The sequence below is a fragment of the Aegilops tauschii genome, chromosome 3 (genome assembly GCF_002575655.3).
Source record: "Aegilops tauschii subsp. strangulata cultivar AL8/78 chromosome 3, Aet v6.0, whole genome shotgun sequence".
Classification (NCBI taxonomy): domain Eukaryota; kingdom Viridiplantae; phylum Streptophyta; class Magnoliopsida; order Poales; family Poaceae; genus Aegilops; species Aegilops tauschii.
The window spans coordinates 137,865,140-137,891,541 of NC_053037.3; the positions used below are offsets into that span (position 1 = coordinate 137,865,140).

Here is a 26,402-nt window from a genome sequence, read left to right on the forward strand (position 1 = left end):
CTGGAGCTGCCTCGACGACGGTCGCGTGAACCGTACCGGTGTCGACTCACCCCCGCCGTTGTTCACGGCGCCGGAGCGGCTCCAACTTTGGACCCGTCCAGAGCCCCGACGCTGCTTCCCTGTAGTCGTCGACCATCGCGACATCTCTACTTCCCTGCCGCTGGTAGCCACCGCAACCGTGCCGGCCTCACCGACTAGGCAGCTGGAGCCGCCTACTCCACCGGGCCGCCAGATAGGTCGCACCGTCATCTCAAATCACTTTATTTAGGCGTCAGTTGTCTGAATTTTTATTCTGGGCCAATCGATTCCCAATGGGAAGCAGCACCCCTCGAGCCGGCGGAGCTCCTAGGCTGTCGGTTGGCTGGTGTCTAACGTAAGGGTGCAGGGGCGCAAGTTCGCCGTAGAAGCAGCGCTTAGATGGCTATCTTAGAGTTGCGTGGGTTGAAGGTACTACCGCTGCCGGATCTGGATGATGGTGAGTCTTTGTGGATTGGCCCGGGGGCGGCGCAACCACGGCAGTGCGGTGGGGCGGGGTGCGGGGTTTTGGTCGGGGCCACGGACGGCGGAGGCAGGCTGCTCTACCGGTGGTCGCTGGCTCTTCGGGGAAGATTCCGAACAGTGTCAGCCGGGAGGCACAAGACGGCCATCAAGCCATCCGACGTAGATTGGACAGCATCAAAATAAAATAAAATCGTGTGACCCCAATTTAATCTTCAGTCAACAGATGTGTGACCACTCTCGTACCTTGCTGTTGATCTCTTAGGGTATTTCTTCAGATCGGAGAGATGTGTCGTTCTTAACATTATGTGTTTTCTGCATCTTCAGTCACACCGTCTTCCGACTCACCGCAGTTGCTCCAACAAGGGAAGCATGCACCAGAAGGGAGCTATAGTCCCCACTCAACAGTTCCCTGCATCGAATGCGCATGCCCGACATGGACAACCACAACAACTGCAGGGCCATCGACAAGTCAGCACATGATGCTCACTCCTATGGATGGCAGCCAGATAGGTTGTACCCTCATCTTACTTGTGTGCAACATTTATGGCTTTGTTATTCATCTAAGCATTGAAAATAGATTATCACATTTCACTGTATATTCATGCTGATCTCTTACGGGTCTTGTTCAGGAGTTAACGTTGTTCCATTGTTCAGCTAAGAGACTTGTTCTTTAGGTAACGCTGTTCCATAGTTATCATCCATCAGCCAATGCTATCCCACAGGCTGGTGATTATAGTATTATACCACTTCTATTATAACCTATGTTGTTCCTTAATACTTTTGTGTGCCATCTAGTTAATCTCGAGTACAAACGATAGATATTCTATAGCTTTCATCTGTGTTCTCCATTTAGTTTTTGAGACCTGTTGCTGCTAGTTAACCCCAGTCCTACTATTTATGTCATCTCCTACAGGCACTCATTACATAAATCTAACTACTAGTTGTCTTTCATGCATGTCAGATATAATTGCACACATTGATTTATCCACAAGAACCTCACGGAGCAATGTAACGGCCAACAAACTTGACGTCAATGATACCCAATATGATGGAACATGTAAAGGCAGTTCTTCACAAGACTAGCAGAAAGATGATGAATCCTATTCACCCCATAAGGTCCTTGCTCTAACTTGGCCCTTGATATGGGTACAACATGCATATAATGTCCTGGAGTGCATCTACTCTGTTGCAATGCCTTGTGCTTTTGCCTGCTGATCATGCATGTAAATATGGCATGCTTTCCTATTTTTCAGTACCTATTCCATTAATGATAACATGTTTTCAAATTCGAGTATTGTCATTCTACTCTATCGCAATGCCATCTGCTTAGTTTGGACATCATGCTTCTCAATATCTTATGCATTGTTATTTATCAGTATGTACTTCATCTGTCTACCATATCATGTTCTTTTTTTACATTGAAGTGATGTTCTAGTGGTCTCTTGCAATGCCATCTTAGTTTCCCAATCATACACGCATCTGTTGCCTTAGTGTTTTTCTGTAATGTATTCCGCTAGCATACAATTTTACATTCAAGTAGTGTTTCTTTTACACTGTTGTCCTGCCGTATCCCTAGCTTTTACATCAAACTCCCTTTGTCCGGATTACATGTCGCAGAAATGGATAAAACTGGATGTATCTAGAACTGAAATACGCCTAGACCCATCCATTTATTTCTGGATGGAGGGAATACATGTCAATATGTCATGCCTTTCTATTCTTCAGTACCTATTCCATCTCTGCTGTAGCATGTTTTATAATTGAAGCACCATTCTTCTATATAAGGCATGCAAGGGGAAGATGGCTATGTTAGAATCTGAAGGGTTACAAACCAGGTCTTTGCAAAAGATCCAAACGCCAGGAGATAATAAACCAACTCCAGTTTTCATAGATACTGCTCCAGCATAGAGAAACCCAACTCCCACTGATAATAAGCAGATTCCAGTGGCCAAAGAACTAGTCCGCTCTAGTCCAGCAAAAATATGTCAACTCCATTCTAAGAAGCGTGTGCGTATCCTCACATCATGAAATTTTATAGCATTCTGGTCATATTTTCTACATGTTTCTTACCCATCTCTCTTTTAGAAAATAAGGTTAAACGATAGAAGATTCCCTCCATTGGGATCGTATTCGAGGAAAGTATCTTGCGGGAATTCTCTGTGCTCCAATGCTGATGTAAGTAGCTGCTGTATATCACTATATTTTTACATCAGCATGTATTTTGTTAATCGGTGTGAATCCAACCTTTATCTAATCTAAATTCAGTTGTAGCAAAATGTTAAAGGCGACAATGTTGATTTTTGTAAGGAAAACTGTCTGGTAGTTTTGCATACTGAGCTGCATGAGTGTACTATCTCATATCATGCACATTACTGAACTGTAGTGCTGCTCTGGTTGCCCATTCATTCATTCATTGTGTCAGCGTTGCTTTCGTATTACCTTACCTGGATGATGATAGATGTGCCATATTGTGTTAATTTGGTGTAGGCTGGTGTGGTCTGGTTGCCCAAACTTTCGTTGTGTCAATGTTGCTTTCCTATTATCTGACCTGGCCAATGATAGCAATGCTAGTGTGTTAATTTGGTGCAGGCTGCTGAAGATGAGAAGACAAACTCTGAAAACAGCAAGGCAACCCCATTGTTTCTTTCCAATAAATCTAGGCCAGGTAATATGGCAATAACTCATCATTAATCTGTTCGGTCCCTCTCCTAATTTATGTTATGATGCAGTAGTCGAGACACTCTCCACTATCAATAATACAAGCCTGCCAAAATCGTCATCTAAATCTGTTCAGTTTCCTCTGTCTCGAATGCAACGGAAAAAATGTATGTTGTGAACCAATTAATGGCTGAAGCAATGATGGAAATGGTGGAGGAATCAGAGGTGCACATTCGTGCGCAACAACAACTGATCAATGTTTTCAGAGACAGTGTAGCAAAGCAGTAAGAACTTGCCCACATGCTTATGGGCGTCATCCGCACTGACGTTGCAGATTGTCACGTTGTAGATCGTTAGGTTCTATTCATTTATTTGCACTGGCATCAATATTTGATTGCCAGTGGATGTAATTTCCTGTAATATATGCTGGATGTGCAACGTTTTTCCCTATATGCCGTACCATTGCTTGATCGGTTTTGGTCCTATGCATAATTGCTCGTCGTAATGGGCTCAAATTATCTAATTGGGCCTAAAGACATGTACGAACTTTAGTGGGATAAGTTAACGGGCCGTTACCAGGCCGAAAGTTAATGGTTGGCCCTCTTACCTCCCGAGTCGTTAACAGGCCGACATCGAAGCGGGCAACAGGTGGGCCTATTTGATTTCACGGGCCGTTAACAGGCCGTTACTAAGGTCGGGCTACATATGGCCCAACTATAATGTGGGCCTTTAGAAGGCCGAAACAGACAGCGGGCTCGTACTAGACAATGAAGAGCATGGGCCGCTAAGAGGCCGAAAGTCAGGTCGTACTGTAAATGGCCCAACTGTGTTATGGGCCTTTAGCAGGACGAAAAAGAAACCGGGCTGGTATTGGACCATGAAGAGCATGGGCCGTTAAAAGGCCAAAACTCAAGTGTGACTACAAATAGCCCAAATCATTTATGCGCCGTCAACAGGCTGAAAGACACACCGGGCCGGGAATTGGCCCAACACTTAAATGGGTCGCTAAAAGGCCAAAACTAAGGTCCGACTACAAATGGCCCAACTCATTTATGGCCGTCAATTGGCTGAAAGACACACCGAGCCGGAAATTAGCCCAACACTTAAATGGGTCGCTAAAAGGCCGAAAGATGTACATCCTGAAAAGTGGCCCATCCATTGAATGGGCCGTTAACAGGCCGAAATCACATCGGGCCGATATCGAGCCCAAATATATAGCGGGCTGTTAACGAGCTCGAACTGATGATGGGCTGCAATGGTGTCAAATCTTTAACGGGTCGTTGACGGGCCGAATTGGCACATCTCGTATGGGCCGTGGGCTTAAATGGACCTGACACAAGTAGGCCTTATATGGGTCGGCCTACTAATTTTTACTGGTCCGACCTTTTTCACCGGAATGGGCCACTATTGGGTCGTGCCACATGTCGACCTATCATAGGCGCCTCCTATCCAATGAATGGATGACATCTGTACCATCGGTGAGCCAACACGTATTTCCTCCGGCCAATGAGAATTTTACACATGGAAAATCCTCATTGGTGCGGGCCGTTAGCGGGTTATCGGATCCAAACCGGACCCGATAGCTTAACAGCATTCCGTTACGGTGGATGCCACGTGTCGGTCACCCTTGACGAAAGCACTTCCATGACGCGCGATTTATCGTCATGGAAGTGGACACTTTCGTGATGATAATTTTGGTAATGTCATGGAACACTTCTACGACAGCACATGTATGACTATCTTGATCCTGTCATAAAATTGTCATGGATGTACATGCATGACAGAAAACGTGACCTACTGTGACAAACACGTATCATCACGGAAGTGTATTTTTTTTAGTGCAAGTTATTGTTTCATACTTTTAATGTTCTCAAGCCTTTTCAACCCTCACGCAATACATGAGCGAGAGCCATGGATATAGCACTGTAGGTGGAATAGAAAATGATGGTGGAGGTTGTGTGGAGAAGACAAAAAAGGAAGAAAGTCTCACATCGACGTGGCTAATCAACAGGCTATAGAGATGCCCATAAATTGATGTTAATGTGAGGAGTAGGGATTGCCATGCAATGGATGCACTAAGAGCTATAAGTGTATGAAAGCTCAAACTGAAAACTAAGTTGCTGTGCATCCAACTTGCTTGCTCATGAAGACCTCGGGTATTGAGGAAGCCCATCATCGTAATATACAAGCCAAGTTCTATGATGAAAATTCCCACTAGTATATGAAAGTGATAACTCAAGAGACTCTCTATATGAAGAACATGGTGCTACTTTGAAGCACGAGTGTGTTAAAAGGATAGTAACATTGCCCCTTCTCTCTTTTTCTCTCTCTTTTTGTTTTGTTTTTGGCTCTCTCTTTTTTTGCCTCTTTTTTTATTATTTTTGTCCGGAGTCTCATCCTAAATTGTGGGGGAATCATAGTCTCCATCATCCTTTCCTCACTGGGACAATGCTCTAATAATGATGATCATCACACTTTTGTTTACTTACAACTCAATATTACAATTCGATATCTAGAACAAAGTATGAATCTATATGAATGCCTCTAGTAGTGTACCAGGATGTGTAACGATCTATCATAGCAAAGATATCAAAAAAGGACAAGCCATGAAATTATCCTGCTAGCTATCTTACGATTATGCAAAGCAATATGACAATGATTGCTCAAGTCATGTATATGATGTTGATGGAAGTTGCATGGCAATATATCTCGGAATGGCTATGGAAATGCCATGATTGGTAGGTATGGTGACTGTTTTGAGGAAGATATAAGGAGGCTTATGTGTGACAGAGCATATCATATCACGGGGTTTGGATGCACCGGTGAAGTTTGCACCGACTCTCGAGGTGAGAAAGGGAAATGCACGGTACCGAAGCGGCTAGCAATGGTGGAAGGGTAAGAGTGCGTATAATCCATGGACTCAACATTGGTCATAAAGAACTCACATAGTTATTGCAAAAGTTTATTAGCCATCGAAGCAAAGTACTAATATGCATGCTCCTAGGGGGATAGATTGGTAGGAAAGACCATCGCTCGTCCCCGACGCCACTCATAAGGAAGACAATCAAAAAATAAATCATGCTCCGACTTCATCACATAACGATTCACCATACGTGCATGCTTCGGGAATCACAAACCTTAACACAAGTATTTATACCAATCCACAATTACTCACTAGCATGACTCTAATATCACCATCTTTATATCGCAAAACTATTGTAAGGAATCAAACATATCATATTCAATGATCTACAAGTTTTTATGTAGGATTTTATGACTAACCATGTGAATGACCAATTCCCGATGACTCTCTAAGTAGATACGAGTGAAGCAAGAGAGTTAAATTCTTTCTACAAAACATTTCCCCACGCTCTAACAAATATAAGTGAAGAAAAAGAGCATTCTACAAATGGCGGTTTTCTATGTGTAGAGAAACAGGCAATCCAAACTTCAAATGATATAAGTGAAGCACATGAAGCATTTTATAAATCAACTAGGACTATCTCATAACAGAATGGTGCATTATTAAAAGAAGGACACGACGCTCCAAGAATTTACGCATATCATGTGATGAATAAAAATATAACTCCAAGTAAAATTACCGATGGTCGTTAGAAGAAAGAGGGGAAGCCTTCCGGGGCATCCCCAAGCTTAGTTGCTTGGGAGTCCTTGAATATTACCTTGCGGTGCCTTGGGCGTCCCCAAGCTTAGGCTCTTGCCACTCCTTATTCCTTCATCCATCGTGATCTCACCCAAAACTAGAAAACTTCAACCACACAAAACTTAAGAAATCCCTCGTGAGATCCGTTAGTATAATAAAGCAAATCACCACTTTAAGTATTGTTGCAAACTCATTCCAAATTCATATTAGCATTATATCTACTGTAGTCCAACTTCGCCATGGTTCATACCCCTTGATACTACCCATAAATTCATCAAAATAAGAGAACAATGCATAGAAACAAAATCTATCAAAAACAGAATAGTATGTAGCAATCTGAACATTAACCATATTTCTGTAACTCCAAAAATTCTGAAAATTAGGACAAAATAAAGAATTTGCATAGCAGTACAGTGTAAATTTTCAAAGTTTTCATCGTGTTCCAGTAATAAATGTAAATTCACGCACCGCGGCGAAAGTTTTTGTTTTTGCACTGCACATACCAAACAAGCAATCTAATCATCCTAAAGGCAAATCTTGGCACATTATGTTTATAATACAATGGATTTATACAAGGGGATAATTATTTTTTCTAAAAAGTTTCTGTAATTCATGATTTGCAAAGTTTCCATGGGCATTAACAAAGTTCAAGGAGCTCCCCCACTTCAACGGTGCTCATCCTTCTTACTTTCACTTTCCTTTTTGAAAAGTTTTAGGTTCCCCACTTTATTTATTTTTTGTTTTTAAACTTTTTTAAAAGCACACAATAGAAGCAAATGACTCTCTAAAACTCCAGGTTGTCTCCCTGGCAGCGCTTTCTTTAAAGCCATTAAGCTAGGCATATAGTGCTCAAGTAATGGATCCACCCGGACCCCAAGGTATATCAGAGATAATTTTAATTAACAATGATTTGTGATTTAGTATTGAGCACAAAATAATATATATCATGCAACAACAAAGTCTAACTCTCTTCCTATGCATCGGCATGTCATAGAAGAACAATTCATGCACACATAGTAAAAGCTGATACATTGCATAAACAGTTTCTTGCAATTTTATCATATTGGAAACATAGAGAGATGGAGATGTAGTTCCCCTCTCATAATAATTGCAAGTAAGAGAAGCAAGCACATGCATATTATATTTATCAAAATCATCATGTGTAGTAATAAAACGCAACCCATCAATATAATCCTTAATAAGCGCAAACTTCTCCGATATAGTGTAGTTGGGAGAATTCAAGAAGATAATAGGACTATCATGCGTGGGTGCAATAGAAACAGTTTCATTCTTAACATAAGGAACTATAGAAAGTTCATCTCCATAAGCATAATTCATATTGGCATCATGGCCACAAGCATAGCAAGCATCAATTTCATCAAAAAGGGATATTTCAAACGAATCCAAGGGGTCATAGCATTCATCCTTCGGTAAGCACGAAGGGAAATTAAACAGTGTATGAGTTCAAGAGTTAATCTCATTAGAAGGTGGGCACGGGTAGCTAGTCCGCTCTTCCTCCTTTTGTTCCTTGCTCTCCTCATCATATCCTTTTCATCCAATGAGCTCACATTGTCATCAATTTCTTCTTCCATAGTTTCCTGCAAAATATTAATCTTTTCTTGGACAGCGGAGACTTTCTCAATGAATGCATCAATATCGGCATTGTATTCATAATTCTCATACCAATATTTAAGTATAGCATAATTTTCAAGTCTGTAAATAGCATCATCAAAATTTTCACACTTTTCAAACAAAGATTCAATTTCTTAAGCACCCTTAAAAGTAAAAAATTATTCTATTTGTTCCACATCATAGTAATCATATATACCATTAGCATAAGAAGCCAAGGTTTCATTATCACTAAATTTACATGAAAAGGGAACGTGTGGAGCCGTCATCCTAGAACAACAAGTACAATCATATCTCAAGCATAAATTCTAAGCATACCAATGCAACATATGAATTTGATCCCATAACAGTTTCCCTTTTTGTGTCAAGCGATAATCCCTAAAGTAGTCATGTTGATCCAAAGTGTCTCCCATTATCAAGTTGAACGGGTTTTCTCGGGATTATCAAAGTAGTGTTTAATATTTTTCACATAAAGAGCATCGAGGGTTTTAGGAGGTTCCCCATCTCCATGAGTAGCAAGTACACCTAATTTTTTTGGTATTTCGTGTTCCATATCCATAACTAAAGATAGAGAACAACTTAGAACAGAAAATAAAATCTACTTAGTTATAAGCAAACAAGCACACGCGAGAATATTCACCCCACGCTATTGATCCCAGGCAACAGCACCAGAAAAAGGTCTTGATAACCCACAAGTATAGGGGATCAATTGTAGCCTTTCTCGATAAGTAAGAGTGTCGAACCCAACGAGGAGCTAAAGGTAGAACAAATATTCCCTCAAGTTCTACCGACCACCGATACAACTCTACGCACACTTTACATTTGCTTTACCTAGAACAAGTATGAAACTAGAAGTACTTTGTAGGTGTGATAGGATAGATTTGAAAGATAATAAAGAACACATAAATAAAGATAGGGGCTGTTTAGATAAAGAAACAATTACATTAGTTTTAGTAGAGAGCTTTTTGTCACAAGAAAGTTATTTGTCCCTAGGCAATCGATAACTAGACCGGTAATCATTATTGCAATTTTATATGAGGGAGAGGCATAAGCTAACATACTTTCCCTACTTGGATCATATGCACTTATGATTGGAACTCTAGCAAGAATCCCTATCATATTGTTTTCAGATCTATTATTCAAAAAACCCAAAAATACCTTGCTGCACTTTTTCTTTATTTATTTTATTTTGTGTTTTTGCTAGATCTATTTATCAAATCTCATATAATTTAATCTATCTCAATACCGAGGAGGGATTGACAACCCCTCTTACGCGTTGGGTTGCAAGTATTTGTTATTTGTGTGCAGGTACTATTTACATAGTGTTGCTTGATTCTCCTACTGGATTGATAACCTTGGTTTTATAACTGAGGGAAATACTTACCATTCTTATGCTGCATCATCCTCTCCTCTTCGGGGAAATACCAACGCAGATACAAGCAATCAATATACTACAGGATTTTGTCCTTGGATACACACAAGTTTGGAGCCTCCTGTCGCTCCCTCTAATTCTAGTTCTAGTTGATCTAATTAGAGCAAGACCTAGATCCTCTAATCCTCATAATTAGAAGCCTAGTGTAGTTCTAATATCCTCCCTCTAATTCTCCGGTGACGACTAGCTCTGGATGGCAAAGCGTTGTCGGATTGTCAAAGCTGTGCGCTTGCATTCAAGTAGAGAGGTCGTGCTTTCGGTCTTCAGTTCGAGGGACTGTTCATGGGCGGTGCGTGGGATCGTCCATCGACGGTTCAAGGGACTCCAAGTACGATCTACACCGACACGTTATTCTTCCACTGCAACTCGGTGACGGTAACGATCATGATCCCAACCCGTAATGCCTCTTCATATTGATATTGGGTGTGTATAGGTGCAATTTTTTTGTTTTCTACTACGTTTCCCAAAAGTGGCATCATGAGCAGTTATATAAGTAGGTGCAGATTGCGATCTAGATCACATATGGATGTGAGGGTTTGATGTTCTTGCTGATGCTTCCCTTGAGTGTTGCTTTGGTTCAATTCATTGGTGGCATGGTGAGGCTTTGCACAAAGTTCTAACAATCGCTCGGCTCTGGCTGTCGACGATTTGCTAACAGTTCTTTGGGCCTCATCATAATAAAGAATAGTGAACTGTCGCATAGACAAGAGGGTGCTGAAGATGGACGATCTTCTAGGGGGTCATGCATATTTGATGGAGTTTAGTGTGGGGCTAGAGTTTTTTCTCTTCCCTCATACACCCCGAAACTTAATCTAGCATCAAGAATTATCGCCTATGTTGTGGACTAAGGTAGCTAGTATTATTTGTTAAAATTGGTTAACCGCGTAAATAAAATTTGCTAAAACCGATTAGAGAACATCTAAGTTGGTTTCCAGACTATGAATATGATGTGGTATAGCCTTCGTCATGATAATGAGTTTATGTATGAGATAGTTAGATGTTGTAATGTTACGTGGCCTGCGTATCACGGCACAATGGCTGGAGCCACGAGATTGCCAAGTTAATGTAAATATCATAGAGATAGCCTACATGTTACAGGTGACGACTGAGGGAGTCCTGGACTAAGGGGTCCTCGGGTGTCCGGTCTATCATCAATGGGCCGGACTGGTGGGCTATGAAGACATGAAGGCTGAAGACTGTACCCATGTCCGGATTGGACTCTCCTTGGCGTGGAAGGCAAGCTTGGCGACCAACTATGAAGATTCCTTTCTATGTAACCGACTCTATGTAACCCTAGATCCCCCCGGTGTCTATATAAACCGGAGGGTGTAGTCCGGAAAGCATATACTCATTACCATAGTCAGACAGGCTAGACTTCTAGGGTTTAGCCATTACGATCTCGTGGTAGATCAACTCTTGTAATACTCATATCCATCAAGATCAATCAAGCAGGAAGTAGGGTATTACCTCCATAGAGAGGGCCCGAACCTGGGTAAACATCGTGTCCCCTGTCCCCTGTAACCATCGATCCTAGACGCACAGTTCGGGACCCCCTACCCGAGATCCGCCGGTTTTGACACTGACATTGGTTGTTTCATTGAGAGTTCCAGTGTGTCGTCGACAAAAGGGTTCGATGGCCCCTTCGATCGTCCATAGTGACGCTGTCCAAGGAGAAACCTTCCTCCCCGGGCAGATTTTCGTATTCGGCGGCTTCGTACTGCGGGCCAACTCGCTTGGCCATCTGGAGCAGATCGATAGCTACGCCCCTAGCCACCAGGTCAGATTTGGAAGCTTGAACTAAGTTGCGAATATCTGTGGAGACTTGATCTTCAATGGATTTGAGACCACGGCGATCGCTCCCTCTCGCTCCGATGAACATGACTTAAACTGTCATGGGACTATATTCAGGAGATGATTCCTGTGACTGCTAAGGCCTTAGATCCGGAGTAGATTGCGCCATCCGAAACCGCAGAATCCGCGGCGTTCGAGCCGCACGCGGACTCAGCACCTTGCAATGTCTGCGTCAACGGAATTCCGGTCTCGTCTCCGGCTATAAGTTCCGAAACACGCACGCCTGCGGGCGCAGAGCTGGATCGGTTATCGATCTGCGAGTTCAGCGCCGCAGATATCTTCCAACACTTGCCCTTGGGCAACGTTCTAAATTCATTAAAAAACCTGTCCTTGGTGGGAGACTCACAGCCGAACTATGTCCGGTTCAAGCTAGAGGCTGATGATGGAGGATTTTGCTTCCCACCCGCCACCCACTTCAGAGCCACTGTCGAGGACTTAACCGACATGCTTGGTTATGGCTCCGAAGACATCGACAATATAAACGACGATGCCGACAAGGAGCAAGGCCAAGACCCGCCATTCACGGGACGTGGGACGGCCACCTCTTCATACGACGTGTGCATGGTTGATACACCTAAAAAAGCTAGCGATGATGACAAAGAAGATCCAGTTGAGAATAAACCTCCTGAGACACAGTCTAAGTACTGGCGCCCTAAACTCCGTTCTAAGTCACATCACAACAACACTGGCATCGGAGAAAATAGTACTCCGGACGACGCCGAAAACAATGAAGACCCTGTTGGAGCAAGATCCGAACAGGAGGAACAAGAAAACGGGCAAGCCAGCCCCGATGAAAAGGCCCTGCCCAGCAACAATTCGGAGGACGACAACTATCTTCCGCTCTCCTAAGATGAGGTAAGCCTCGGCGACGAAGACTTCATCGTACCCGAAGAGCCCCTCGAGCAGGAGTGCTTCAAGCGTAGGCTAATAGCTACTGCAAGGATCCTGAAAAAGAAGCAGCAGCAACTTCAAGCTGACCAAGACCTACTCAACGATAGATGGACCGAAGAATATGGCCTTAGTGGCCCACCCAAAAGCTACCCGAAGCATAAATTGCTACATCAGTTCGATGATGAGGCATTGGAGCCCGTACCATCATCACACAATGCGGCAAGTCATCGACAACTTTGTCCGGATAAAGAGGCAACTCAAGCCGAACACCAGACCGCCCCACCTCGCCGTAAAGGCAAGAATGACACAGCTCACGGTTGTCCAGACGACCGTCAGGGGGACTTGGACAGTAGAGCAGGACACACAAGATCGATCTACGGATCACGAGGGCATGCCTCGACACGCGACGATGGCTACCTATTCGGACGTGACAAACCTAGCCACGCCCGAGCCGAAAACCGCAAATGGACTCCTTCGGACTTACGTCGCAGTGTGGCCCAACATAGAGGCGCCGCACACCCCCTTTGCTTCACTGATGAAGTAATGGATCATGAATTGCCCGAAGGATTCAAACTCGTCAATATTGAATCATACGACGGAACAACCGATCCCGCGGTATGGATAGAAGATTTTATCCTCCACATCCATATGGCCCGTGGAGATGACCTCCACACCATTAAATATCTCCCACTAAAGCTAAAAGGGCCAGCTCGGCATTGGTTAAACAGCCTGCCTGAAAATTCCATAGGCAGCTGGGAAGACTTGCAAGAAGCCTTCCTTGACAACTTCCAAGGAACATATGTCCGGCCACCGGATGCCGATGACCTAAGTCATATTGTCCAGCAGCCCGGAGAGTCGGCCAGGAAGCTCTAGACTCTGTTCTTAGTCAAAAAGAACCAAATCGTCAACTGTCCGGACGCGGAAGCCCTTGCGGCCTTGAGACATAGTGTCCGGGACGAATGGCTTGCACGCCACCTCGGTCAAGAAGGACCTAAATCCATGACAGCTCTTACTGCTCTAATGACCCGCTTTTGCGTGGGAGAAGACAGCTGGCTCGCTCGTAGAAGCAACAGCGCCAGCGACCCGGGCACTTCCGAAATCCGAGACGGCAACGGCAAGCCACGGCGAAGCAAACACAACAGTCGCAATGATAGCGAAAGATCATGCGACACAGCGGTCAACGTCGGATTCAACAATCCCAAGCCCGGTCAATGGAAGAAGCCATTCAAGGCAAACCGAGACGAACCATCCAACCTAGACAGGATATTGGACCGACCCTGCCAGATTCACGGCCACCCCGATAAACCAGCTAATCATACAAACAGAAACTGCTGGGTCTTTAAGCAAGCCGGCTAGCTCAACGCAGAACACAAGGGGAGGAGGCCGCCAGGCGACAGGGACGACGGAGAGGTTCACCAACGAAATACCGGGGGTCAGAAGCAATTTCCACCCAAGGATCGACTACTCCAGAGCGGAAATAGTAGTCCGGCTTCCGCCGCTCACCTCATACACCTGCAAAACTTGTACCACGCATACATCACTACGCACTCAAGATACCATGGGCATTGGCGGAAGCACACTACGGACGAGCCTGCAAGCATTCCCGTAACATTTTTTATCTATTTTCTTTTTTATTTCTTCCTTCACTATCTCTTAAAAACAGGTGACGAACAGGACAAACATCTAAAACTGACTCTATCGGAGTTCGGATCCGTACACTCACCTAAGGGGCTACTTCTATCAAGGATTCCCCTCGCCGAGGACAGGCGGCGCAGACGTGAGAAAGGAGGTCCAAGATAACTTTTTGTAGACCACACTCTTTATTTCGAGCCTGTACTATGCCTCTTCCTCCGCCTTCGACCCCGATCATGTCAAATAGCCGGTGTTGTGGTCTTTATATATGTATAAAGTAATCTTTGGCATATCACTCAGGTCCAAGTAAAAAGTATTCGAATTAATCATCCATGTTGTTTCGCCAATGGATATGGCTCCCATGGTTGTTTCACAGATATACCTTGGCATAACCCGCCAGGGGCTCGGTATGGGAATAAATGAGTTGCCAACAAAAGTCCGAACAGCTCTATAGCATACTTCGACGTCGCAAGTTTGGCCTTATATGCATCAGCTCCGAATCATTGTCTTGGGTCAATAGTTGGGTTGCCCGGCTCCTGTGCTTGCTACCCTACGTTCCGCTCCATCGGCTAGGGTAGTAAAGGGAGAACTACTGCGATTGTGCTTCCGGTTCACCTGGTCAAGTACCTCAGTAGAGAAAGCCAAAAACTGACTGTCATGATGCGGCGAGAGCTGGTCAACCACTTGACGACTTATTGGAATCTTTAGCGATTCTCCGTGTCACACGAGGGATCTTTTTCAGATCAAATATGTAAGGCACCATATTATAATACGCCGCATACATACCAGGGGCTATGTCGTAGTCCCACCATTAAACTCCTATGGCTAAGTGAAAGTGTTAACGCCCTATAGTCTGATTGCCTAGTAAGCCGCATTATCACCTCCTTCATGGACCAAGACGTTGGATACAGAGTGATTAAATGCTTTTCCGAACACCCCCGTACTTCCTACGAGGGGGCTAAAGCCGACGACTGGAAAACTTTCACATTATATTAAAACGGCCGCACAGGAGGAATACAAGCTTTTGAGCAAGACATAAAAATAGATTAACTATAAAATTGTCTTTTACAATTATCATACACCTCACTAGAACATTATGTTTTTCGAGCATTTACCCTCTATTAAGCAGGCGGCCTCTAGGACGTCTTCAAAATAATGCTCCGGTTCAGGACGGTCCTTGCCCTTGGGTGGACTCTTCGCCGCGACATCGATGGCCTTCATCTTTCCCCAGAATGTCTTGACTCAGGCAAAAGCCATCCGTGCACCCTCAATGCACGCCGACCGCTTCACAGCATCGATACGCGACACCGCGTCAACAATCTTTGCACCAAACCGAAGTAGCTATCTGGAATAGGCTCAGTTGGCCACAACCGGATTATGATATTCTTCATGGCAATGCTGGATATCCTATGAAGTTCGGCCAATTGGGACATCTGTTCATTCAGCAACAGAGGGCGCTTCGATGCGCCAAACTGTGACCAGAAAAGCTTCTCCGTTGCGTACCCCTCTCGCGCTTGGCAATACTACGCCGCATCGGAAGAACTCTTCGGCAAGTCCAAAAACTCATCCGGAGAACTCCACACTCGGTCAAGCTGAGCATAGTTCGGATCCCCGAACTTAGTCTGTAGCAGAAAGGGCTTACCAGCCGCAATCTCCTTAGCTTGCCGGATCTCCTCACGGGCTGCTCTGGATTCCGATCGCGCTTCCCTCGCCTCTTGTAAGGCCTTGTCCAGTTCAGCCGTTTTGGCTTCATTCTCCTTATTTAGAAGTTCACAGCGGCTAGTAGCATTTTTCAGTTCGAGCGCCATCGTGGATATCTTCTCCTCATCTTGGCGCCGTGCAGCCTGTTCGGCTTTTAACTCAGCCGATGCCTTTTCGGCAGCCGCACTGCTACACCGGGACTTCTCCTTGGCCCAGGCCTACTCCGCTCGAATAACTTCAACGGCGGCAGCACCATCTGTAGCCATGCATTTTCTAGCATATAAACTCTTAGCATCATGCTTATACCACAATAATGTATGGGGATTGCCCCGAATACATACCTTGCGACTCGTCAAGACGCATATTGATTAACGCAAGGTCATCCCCTGCTATATCAAGCTTCCGTTGCAGCTCGGCAATATCCATAGTCCAGGAAGTAGCCAAGGGGGAAGCAGCCTGTGTTCAAGTCCATCAAGTTAGTCCTCGAATGATTCTTTTCGATCCTCCGTTCGCTTCCCAGTGGAAGCCAACCAGAGTCCCAGGGGCTACTACCTATACAGAGGTGCATCTTTGCAAATAAAACATAGCTGAAAACATTATATCACAAACCTCGAAGCCTTTTAGAAGGCTCATGAAGGCTTCATTCAACCCACTCTTCGCGGACAAAATCTTCTCAACCATTGTACCCATCAAGGTACGCTGTTCTCCCGAGACAGATGCTTTTCGCAACATGTCTCGCAATATATCCGGAGCCTCCGGGTCTCCGGAAGCCGCTCGAGGAGCACAACCATCCTTTGAAGGAATCCGTTCACCCGTCTCCAGAATCACCGTCGGCTGCAAGCCAGACAGTCCGGGGCCATTATTATCAGCCCCGGAATCCCGGACGGTCGGAGATCCAACTTCGGGTACTGCCTCTTTTATCCCCTGCATAGCTTGTTGATCAAGAAAACCCCTCCGCGATGACACTTCAGAGTCGTCCGCCTTATTGGGCGAGGAGGTTGGGGGAGGCGTCTCGCTCTTCATCATCTCTGGGAGGAGACCTCCCGAAGAAGAGGATAGCCCAGAAAAACTATGTGCCAACCTGTAAAAATGCATGGACACATTACATATATCTTCGGTAACGGCAAAGGAGCGGGGCGCTATCAAAGTACCCCGGATTCACTTACGGTTTGGTCGAGGGCTTGTCCCCATGTTGGAGCTGTTCAACGGCATCGCTTTCCAAGCCCAAGCCGCTCGACGGTGTCATCTCGCCCCTCTTGGGAGACCGCCCCTCCCAACCTTCGGAGGCGGCCCTTTTCCTCCTGCTCGGAGAAGGGATACTGGGTCCTCTTTCGCCTCTGTCTTCAGGCGAGGAAAGGTCGATTTTCCGGACTCAGTATCCGACCTACCTCCGGAACAAAGGTCATCTCGGGTCTTCTCACTCTCCTCTTTACCCTCCCTTGCCCACGCCTGGTATGGTGCCGAGGCTAGCATCCTTGTTAACACAGGATTAGCTGAGTCTTTGGGGAGGGGCGCCAGACACCTAATCCGTTCCACTTTATTTATGCAGCCCTGAAAAAGGATGATTTGGTCAGTGTCTTATCACTGGGTATCTGATTATGAGGTGTTCGGTGAACGGGTACTTACCGGGGTGTCCGGATGGTTACAGTCTAGGCCGATATCTTCGGTGGTGTCCGGCCATTGCTTTCGTTTCCCAAAAAATAATCTCCACATTCCTTCGTGCGTAGTGCCGAAGAAGTGCTGAAGAGTCAGCGGCCCTTCTGGATTGAACTCCCACATACGGAGAGGCCGTCGTTGGCACGACAGGGTCCGGCAGACTAGCATTACCTGAACAACGTTGACGATATTGATGTCCCTCTCAATGAGGCTTCGCATGCGACTTTGCAGAGTCCGCACCTCGTCCGTTGATCCCCAATCCAACCCCTTATTGATCCATGATGCAAGCTGAATTGGGGGCTTGGATCGAAATGCGGGTGTAGCTGCCTACTTGGAGCCACGGGGCTCGGTGATAAAAAACCACCCCTGCTGCCATAAGTCGGAAGATTTGGCAAAGGATCCTTTCAGCCAAACAGCGCGAGCAAGCTTGCTCACCATGGCACCACCACACTCTGCCTGCTCCCCCTCTATCACTTGCGGCTTCACATCGAAGGTCTTGAGCCATAAGCCGAAGTGCGGAGGAGTTCGGAGGAAGGCTTCGCACGTGACGATAAACGCCGAGATAAGAAGAATAGAGTCCGGGGCCAGATCGTGAAAATCTAGCCCATAATAGAACATGAGCCCTCGGACAAAGGGATTAAGTGCAAACCCTAACCCGCGGAGGAAGTGGGACACGAACACGACCCTCTCACCGGATCTGGGGGTGGGAATAACCTGTCCCTCGGCAGGAAGCCGATGAAGGATTTCTGCGGTCAGATACCTCGCCGCCCGAAGCTTTGCAATATCTCCCTCCGTGACAGAAGAAGCCACCCACCGGCCTTGACGGCTGGATCCAGACATGATTGGAGCTTGTGGCGATTGAAACCCGGGTGTTGGAACTCGGGGTAGCAAGGGTTGAGGAAGAAGCAAGCGTGAAAGAAAAAAGACGGGTCTGTACCCCTATATAAAGCCCGCGAATATCGAACGTCTCCTCCTGGGCCTCAAAACTTGCCTATTCACATGGAGTTGTACCCAAGCGACGGTTGGGTTACCCACGTCCGGGTTGATGAGAATCCCTTAAAAAAGGGGAGACATGATCTCCGCTTGGATAAGACATGCCAATAAAACCACGTCTCGAGACGTGGGACGACGGGCTAGCTAACGGCACAAAAATAATGGCCGAGCAGGCGTGATGTCATATTACCAAAAAGTTGTCAGCGGATCGGACTCATGAAATATTATATCCTCTGCAGTTGTGTGTACAAGTCCGGATACAATCTTTACATCTGAAGACTATCTTGGAGTTCGGAAAAGGGAACCCGCCTTGCAATGCCGAAGACAATCTGCGCGCCGGACTCCTCGTCATTGAAGCCAGGTTCAGGGGCTACTGAGGGAGTCCTGGACTAAGGGGTCCTCGGGCGTCCGGTCTATCATCAATGGGCCAGACTGGTGGGCTATGAAGACATGAAGGCCAAAGACTGTACCCGTGTCCGGATTGGACTCTCCTTGGCGTGGAAGGCAAGCTTGGCGACCAACTATGAAGATTCCTTTTTATGTAACCGACTCTATGTAACCCTAGATCCCCCCGGTTTCTATATAAACCGGAGGGTGTAGTCCGAAAAGCATATACTCATTACCATAGTCATACAGGCTAGACTTCTAGGGTTTAGCCATTACGATCTCGTGGTAGATCAACTCTTGTAATACTCATATCCATCAAGATCAATCAAGCAGGAAGTAGGGTATTACCTCCATAGAGAGGGCCCGAACCTGGGTAAACGTCATGTCCCCTGTGTCCTATAACCATCGATCCTAGACGCACAGTTCGGGACCCCCTACCCGAGATCCGCCGTTTTTGACACCGACAACGATGGCAAACGTACACGGAGGACCCCAACATGGAGAAGGTGTACTAGGCACGGGACGAGGAGCTATAATTTCGTGCCACGATGGAATTTCTGAATTTGGTGCCATGACAACGTTTTCTGAAATTGCCACCATGATAGCGTTTTGGAAACGGTTACTACGACAATGAAATATTCGCCATCAAGTCGCTTCAACTGAAGATTGAAGATGGTCATGAAGGATTGCCGGCGCCTAGGGCTATACCATATCATGCTTTTATGAATTACATGAGATGTTTATCCCTTTGTTGTTTTCACCCTTCGATTGCGCAGTAGTCAATTATTAGGGTGATCTCTCATAGTAAATATCAAGTTAAAATTTCCTCTTCCTAGTGTTGCAACCGTCTATAACATGTGGCCTTCTGCATGCTACCATGAGTACAAACGAGAAGCGAAGTGTAAGGAGGGTAAGGTAATACCTCACTACGGAAACACTTGGTTGTCTCGAAGTCCTGCCAGAAATGTTCTGAGTTTAGAGCGCAAAGCATCGAAACATGAACAAGAGTCATATGGTGATATGATCGGCAAAATATTGTCTGTCGGTTCAAATTCATATCATTTGAGATGCTACCATCCATGGGTGTGAATGAGACCAGGATCTTGAATCACTCACTTTCAATTATGAAAGATATTGATTTGAGTGGAAATGCACTTTATATTAAAATTTGTTTAAACACTAATGCAACATTCATTATGAATAAATGTCTAAATGAATTTTGTGTCTATGGTTGTACATCAATGGCTCACAATATGTTCAGCTTAGCCCGTATGTTAGAGAAACAAAAGTTGGCTGCTAATGGTGGAAACTATGCGGATTGGATCCAGAACCTGAGATTTGTTCTCACGAGTGCTAAGGAGTACGTGCTGGATCAACCCCTGGGTGATGCTCCTGCAGATGATGCACCACCAGAAGAAGTTGCTGCTTATGCTGCTCGTAGTGATGACTATGATTCAGTCTAGTGCCTCATGTTAACTTGCATGGATCCTGAACTACAAAAGCATTTTGAATGATCTACTGCTCAATTTATATTTGGTCACCGGAAGTTCTATACAAGAAGCAGGCAAGGACCAAACATTTTGAATTAGCCAAGGCCTTGATTAAATGCAAGATAAAAGAGGGTTCCTCAATGGGTGAGCATATAGTAAAGCTTGCTGGCTATGTTGATAGACTGGCTTCTCTGGAATTAAGAATCCGTCCAACACTATGTACATATATTGTGCTTGCTTCACTCCCCCCATCTTACGATGGATTTATCATGAATGACAACATGAATGGGATGGAGAAAATTGTAAACTAGTTGTTTGCTATGCTCAAAACTACAGAAGCTGGGATGTAGAAGAACAAAACAGTGTTTATGGTGAATAAGATCGCCAGTTTCAATAAGAAAGGCAAGTCCAAGAAGAAGAAATCTACTGAAGCCAGTAAGACCGAGTCTCGGAAGAGGAACAAGGGCAGAGCCAATAAAGAGACTGAATTTTTCTACTTCAAGCAGAAGGGACACTGGAAGCATAACTGCAAGAAGTATTTGGCAGATAAGAAGAATGGTTCTTCCGGTAAAGGTATTATTGTTATACAAAGTTGATATTATTCAACTTGTAATTTTTTTATGTCATGAGTATTTGATAATGATCGGTTGCTCTCATTTTTGCAAACCGATACATGGACTACAGAAAACTCACAAGGAGAGAATAAATGAAGTCGTGATACAAGTCGGGAATGGTGATGGGATCACAGCTCGGAGACCATCGAAGTCATTTCTTTAGTTATCTTCAAGATTTATGTTAGAACTAAAATAATAGTTATTTTGATTCGAAGTTACGTAATGCATTATCCTATGGGTTATGCGATGGATATTCTTCTAAGTTTTAAACAATAGTTGTTCAGATCATTACGAGAATATAGTTTTGATTAAACCTCTATTTTGTGATGGTTCATTCATGATGAATCTTGAAGTTTGTGATCTATAACATTAAAGTTAAACGTCTTGAGAAGACTGATAAAACTCCTTACACACTGCTTGGTTATATCAGATAATTAATCTTCATAGAGATGGAGTATATAATTCTCTTATTTGAATTGACTGAATACATTGTGATATATGAAGTCCGATGAATATAACAGGGTGCGGTGAATATTTATACTTCATCAATGTTATGAGTAAATATGATTTACTTGATAAAACATAAGGACTGAAATATTTGAAATAGTTCAAAGAAATTCAGATGAAGATATAATATCATTATGAACAAAGATAAACATGATTCTTCTTTCATGAAGAAATATATCTAAGTCATAAGTTTAGCAAGCAATTGAATAATTATAGAAGTATTATTACAATTACCGTTCTACTCTTATTAAAGTTTTTGGGGATTTATAAATGAAACGACAAAATATTCACTAAACAAATGCACCATCTAAAAGGTCTGATAAAAACTATAAAGAGTTATAGAATATTTTAGATCAATGCTTGGTCGTAGGTTTTTTATGTTCCTTCTACAAAATTCAAGGACAAAATGTTTGTCACAGGGATATTTTTCGAGAAAAGGTTTGCACATTAAAGGAGTAAGTGGGAGGATGATACAGCTTAATGAGATTATTGAATCTTTGCCTTAAGTTAAAATAATACTAAACCAGAAATGTTCTGGAGTATTTTTGTCTGTAAAACTGAGTAAAGAATCTACTACATTAGATATAGGATCTTCAATTAAGACTATAACAAAATGTTAAGGTCGGAAAAGATTATCAAATCTATTGAATACTTCATCTTAGAAGAAGATGAAACCTGCGCACTACGAGGAAGTAGTGATGGCGCCCAGCTAGAGAGGTATGGCTTAAACCATTGAAATCCAAGGTGAAGTCCATATACAAGGAACAAGTTTTGAACTTGGTGAAACCTTCAGAAGGTGTGCTAGGCACAAAATGTAAATGGATCTTCGAATATTCATGGATAGTGATCCTGAAAAAAAGTTCTACAAAAGAGTTTTGTTGGAATGCAAAGAGTTGATCTTGTCAAATCTTCTTACTAGTATCAATACTAAAAGTATAAATGGATTACAATGGTGAGTGTTGTATATTATTGATATATAACAGATGAGTAACAAAACTATTTTGAAAAAGGATTTCAAACAGGATATATATAAGATACAACCAAAAGGTTTTATTAGGAATACCAGAATGATATAAATATTTCAAGCCATGTGTATGATTTGAAATAAAATATCAAGTAGCTAGAATTTGATGAATTAATTGGAGAATTTAAACTTCACCAAGAAGCTTGTGGATGCAAGAAGTTTAGTGGGAGTTATATTGCATTTCTGATCTTACATATGTATGACATATCACCCATCGGAAATAATATAAACTATATTAGCACAAAAGATTAAAATCATGTTTCTAATAGGACTTAGAATTAGTCGATGAAAATCTATATAGATAGATTGAAACATCTGATTGTGCTAACACATGTACTGTGACAAAGTTTTAAAGAAGTTTAAATGGTGAAAATGTGTTCTCAAAATGCCACATAGCAGAACACTATGCAGAAATCAATTGATGTGCATGTGTGGATGAGTAGAATTCAATTTACTTCAGAGATTCAATTCATCATGTATGCTATCAAATGTACAAAGCCATATATTTTGTATAAACTAATTGTTGTAGTAAAGTACCATAGTGATCCTAGAGAGGTTCAATAGGGTGATTTCTTAAAGATTAAGTACCTCGGTTGGACAAAAGGTTTTGCTTCTTGTCCATGGAGGAGATGAAGAGATTGTAGTAAATATTTACACAAATTTTTTGTTGTAAAGGTTACACAAGACAACTTGACGACTGATATAAATAAACTATCGGGCTATAAATTTTTAAATAGTTTCAGAAAACAAACATAATTGTGGATGTTATAAATGATATAGATTCATGCTTGAGAAGTCTGGATCAATAAAATTTTATTGATAGACTATGGCGTTGTTCAAAATGAAAATTGACTCTATAAAGATATAGTAAATGGACTATATGGAGATATAGTGTTACTATAAAATGGAATATATAGAGATATATTGTTACCATTAATGTAACATAAAAATTATACAGAAAAACCAGATATTATCGACACAAATAACATTAGGATTTGAAGAGTACCAGACCCGGTGCCGAAGACTACCACTAGCAAAGCATGAGAAACACCAGAAAACCATGGGTGTTAGAAAAGCATGCAACAAGATTATTGACTCTAGTGAAAGTGGGAGACTGTTGGAAATATGCCCTAGAGGCAATGATATTTGTATTATTATATTTTTGTATTCATAATTAAAGATGTTTATATTATATACTATAACTGCTATGATCCTAGAATATGTGATTTAGTGGAAAACTCGTATGCACGTGTGGAATGATAAATGGTTAAATAAAAAGTTCATAGTCTTGCCTCTAGGACTAGCTCAAGTGTTGTTGGTGATCACATTTTCCGGATCTTAGTATATCGTTAAGTGTAAACGGTAGTCCTAAAATAACATTGAGATTATGACGCTGGAAGAACAATCATATTGAATCGACCCGAACTTGTTTGTTATGAATTGAGTTTATATCGACTGTAATCAATTGTAATAAGACAGAGTGTTAATGTGTGATTTTGCTCCTTAGACCATGAGAGTATCGTATTCACTTCTTACCATACCATGGACTTTGTGGTTGCTCAAACGTCACCTTTAACACGGTGCTCATGACAACAACTTACAGGATCATCGGAAAGTTTAACAAGGGACTAGAAAACTCAAGAGTGGGATTTGATCCTCCGACGATGGAGAAATATTCTTAGGTCCCTCTCAGTGTGACTGCATCCATCATCGTCTGGCCAGACACACGTGACTACTTCACGGGGATGCCGGAACACGACAACGAGAAAGAAGAACAAAACCGGTAACGAGGATAACGACATATTGAGCATGTGATGACTCAAGAGGATACCGATGCATCCCGGGTTTTGTGAAGTATCGTGAAGCAAAGGGAACATCACATGATAACCAAAGGTTTGAAGGAAATATGCCCTAGAGGCAATAATAAAGTTGTTATTTATATTTCCTTATATCATGATAAATGTTTATTATTCATGCTAGAATTGTATTAACCGAAAACTTAGTACATGTGTGAATACATAGACAAACAGAGTGTCCCTAGTGTGCCTCTACTTGACTAGCTCGTTAATTAAAGATGGTTAAGTTTCCTGACCATAGACATGGGTTGTCATTTGATCAACGGGATCACATCATTAGAGAATGATGTGATGGACAAGTCCTATCTGTTAGCTTAGCATTATGATCGTTTAGTTTTATTGCTATTGCTTTCTTCATGACTTATACATATTCCTCTGACTATGAGATTATGCAACTCCCGAATACCGGAGGAACACTTTGTGTGCTATCAAACGTCACAACGTAACTGGGTGTTTATAAAGATGCTCTACAGGTGTCTCCGAAGGTGTTTGTTGAGTTGGCATAGATCGAGATTAGGATTTGTCACTCCATGTATCGGAGAGGTATCTCTGGGCCCTCTCAGTAATGTACATCACTATAAGCCTTGCAAGCAATGTTACTAATGAGTTAGTTATGGGATGATGCATTACAGAACGAGTAAAGAGACTTGCCGGTAACGAGATTGAACTAGGTATGATGATACCGATGATCGAATCTCGGGAAAGTAACATACCGATGACAAAGGGAATAACGTATGTTGTTATGCGGTTTGACCGATAAAGATCTTCGTAGAATACGTTGGAGCTAATATGAGCATCCAGGTTCCGCTATTGGTTACTGACCGGAGATATGTCTCGGTCATGTCTACACAGTTCTTGATCCTGTAGGGTCCGCACGCTTAATGTTCAATGACGATTTGTATTATGAGTTATGTGTTTTGGTGATCGAAGTTTGTTCGGAGTCCCGGATGAGATCATGGACATGACGAGGAGTCTCGCAATGGTTGAGAGGTAAAGATCCATATATTGGAAGGTTGTATTCGGACACGGAATGGTTCTGAGTGATTCGAGTATTTTACCGGAGTACCGAGGGGTTACCGGAACCCCTCGGGGAAGTAATTGGGCCTTATTGTCCCTAGGGGAGAAGAGGAGGCAGGCCAAGGGAGGAGGCGCGTGCCCCCCATGGAGTCCGAATTGGACTAGGGGAGGGGGCGGCCCCCCCTTTGCCCTTTCCTACTCCCTCTCCCTTTCCCTCTTTCCCACTCCGGAAAGGAAAGGGGAATCCTACTAGGACTTGGGAGTCCTAGTAGGACTCCCCACACTTGGCGCGCCCCTAGGCCGGCCGCCTCCTCCCCTCCTCCTTTATATACGGGGGCGGGGGGAACCCCATAGACACAACAGTTGTTCCTTAGCTGTGTGCGGTGCCCCCTCCACAGTTTACCACCTCGGTCATATTGTCATAGTGCTTAGGCGAAGCCCTGCGCAGATCACATCGCCAACACCGTCACCATGCCGTCATGCTGACGGAACTCTCCCTCAACCCTCTACTGGATCAAGAGCTCGAGGGACGTCATCGTGTTGAAGATGTGCTGAACACGGAGGTGCCGTACGTTCGGTACTTGGATCGGTTGGACCGTGAAGATGTTTGACTACATCAACCGCGTTACATAACGCTTCTGCTTTCGGTCTACGAGGGTACGTGGACAGACTCTCCCGTCTCTATGCTATGCTTCTCCTAGATAGATCTTGCATGATCGTAGGAATTTTTTTGAATTACTATGTTCCCCAATAGTAGCATCCGAGCCAGGTCTATGCGTAGATGATATGCACGAGTAGAACACAAAGAGTTGTGGGCGATAATAGTCATACTGCTTACCACCAATGTCTTACTTTGATTCGGCGGTATTGTTGGATGAAGCGGCCCAGACCGACATTACATG

At 43.6% G+C, this 26,402-nt stretch overlaps 1 long non-coding RNA gene across 1 annotated transcript; it reads left to right on the top strand.

The window, feature by feature from the left end:
• Positions 1 to 1,486: 1,486 nt before the first annotated feature.
• On the top strand, positions 1,487 to 3,651 carry LOC141042308 (uncharacterized). The gene is made up of 4 exons (XR_012204468.1): positions 1,487 to 1,617; positions 2,587 to 2,676; positions 3,091 to 3,166; positions 3,231 to 3,651. It is a non-coding gene; the product is annotated as an uncharacterized lncRNA (long non-coding RNA).
• The last annotated feature ends 22,751 nt before the right edge of the window (positions 3,652 to 26,402 follow it).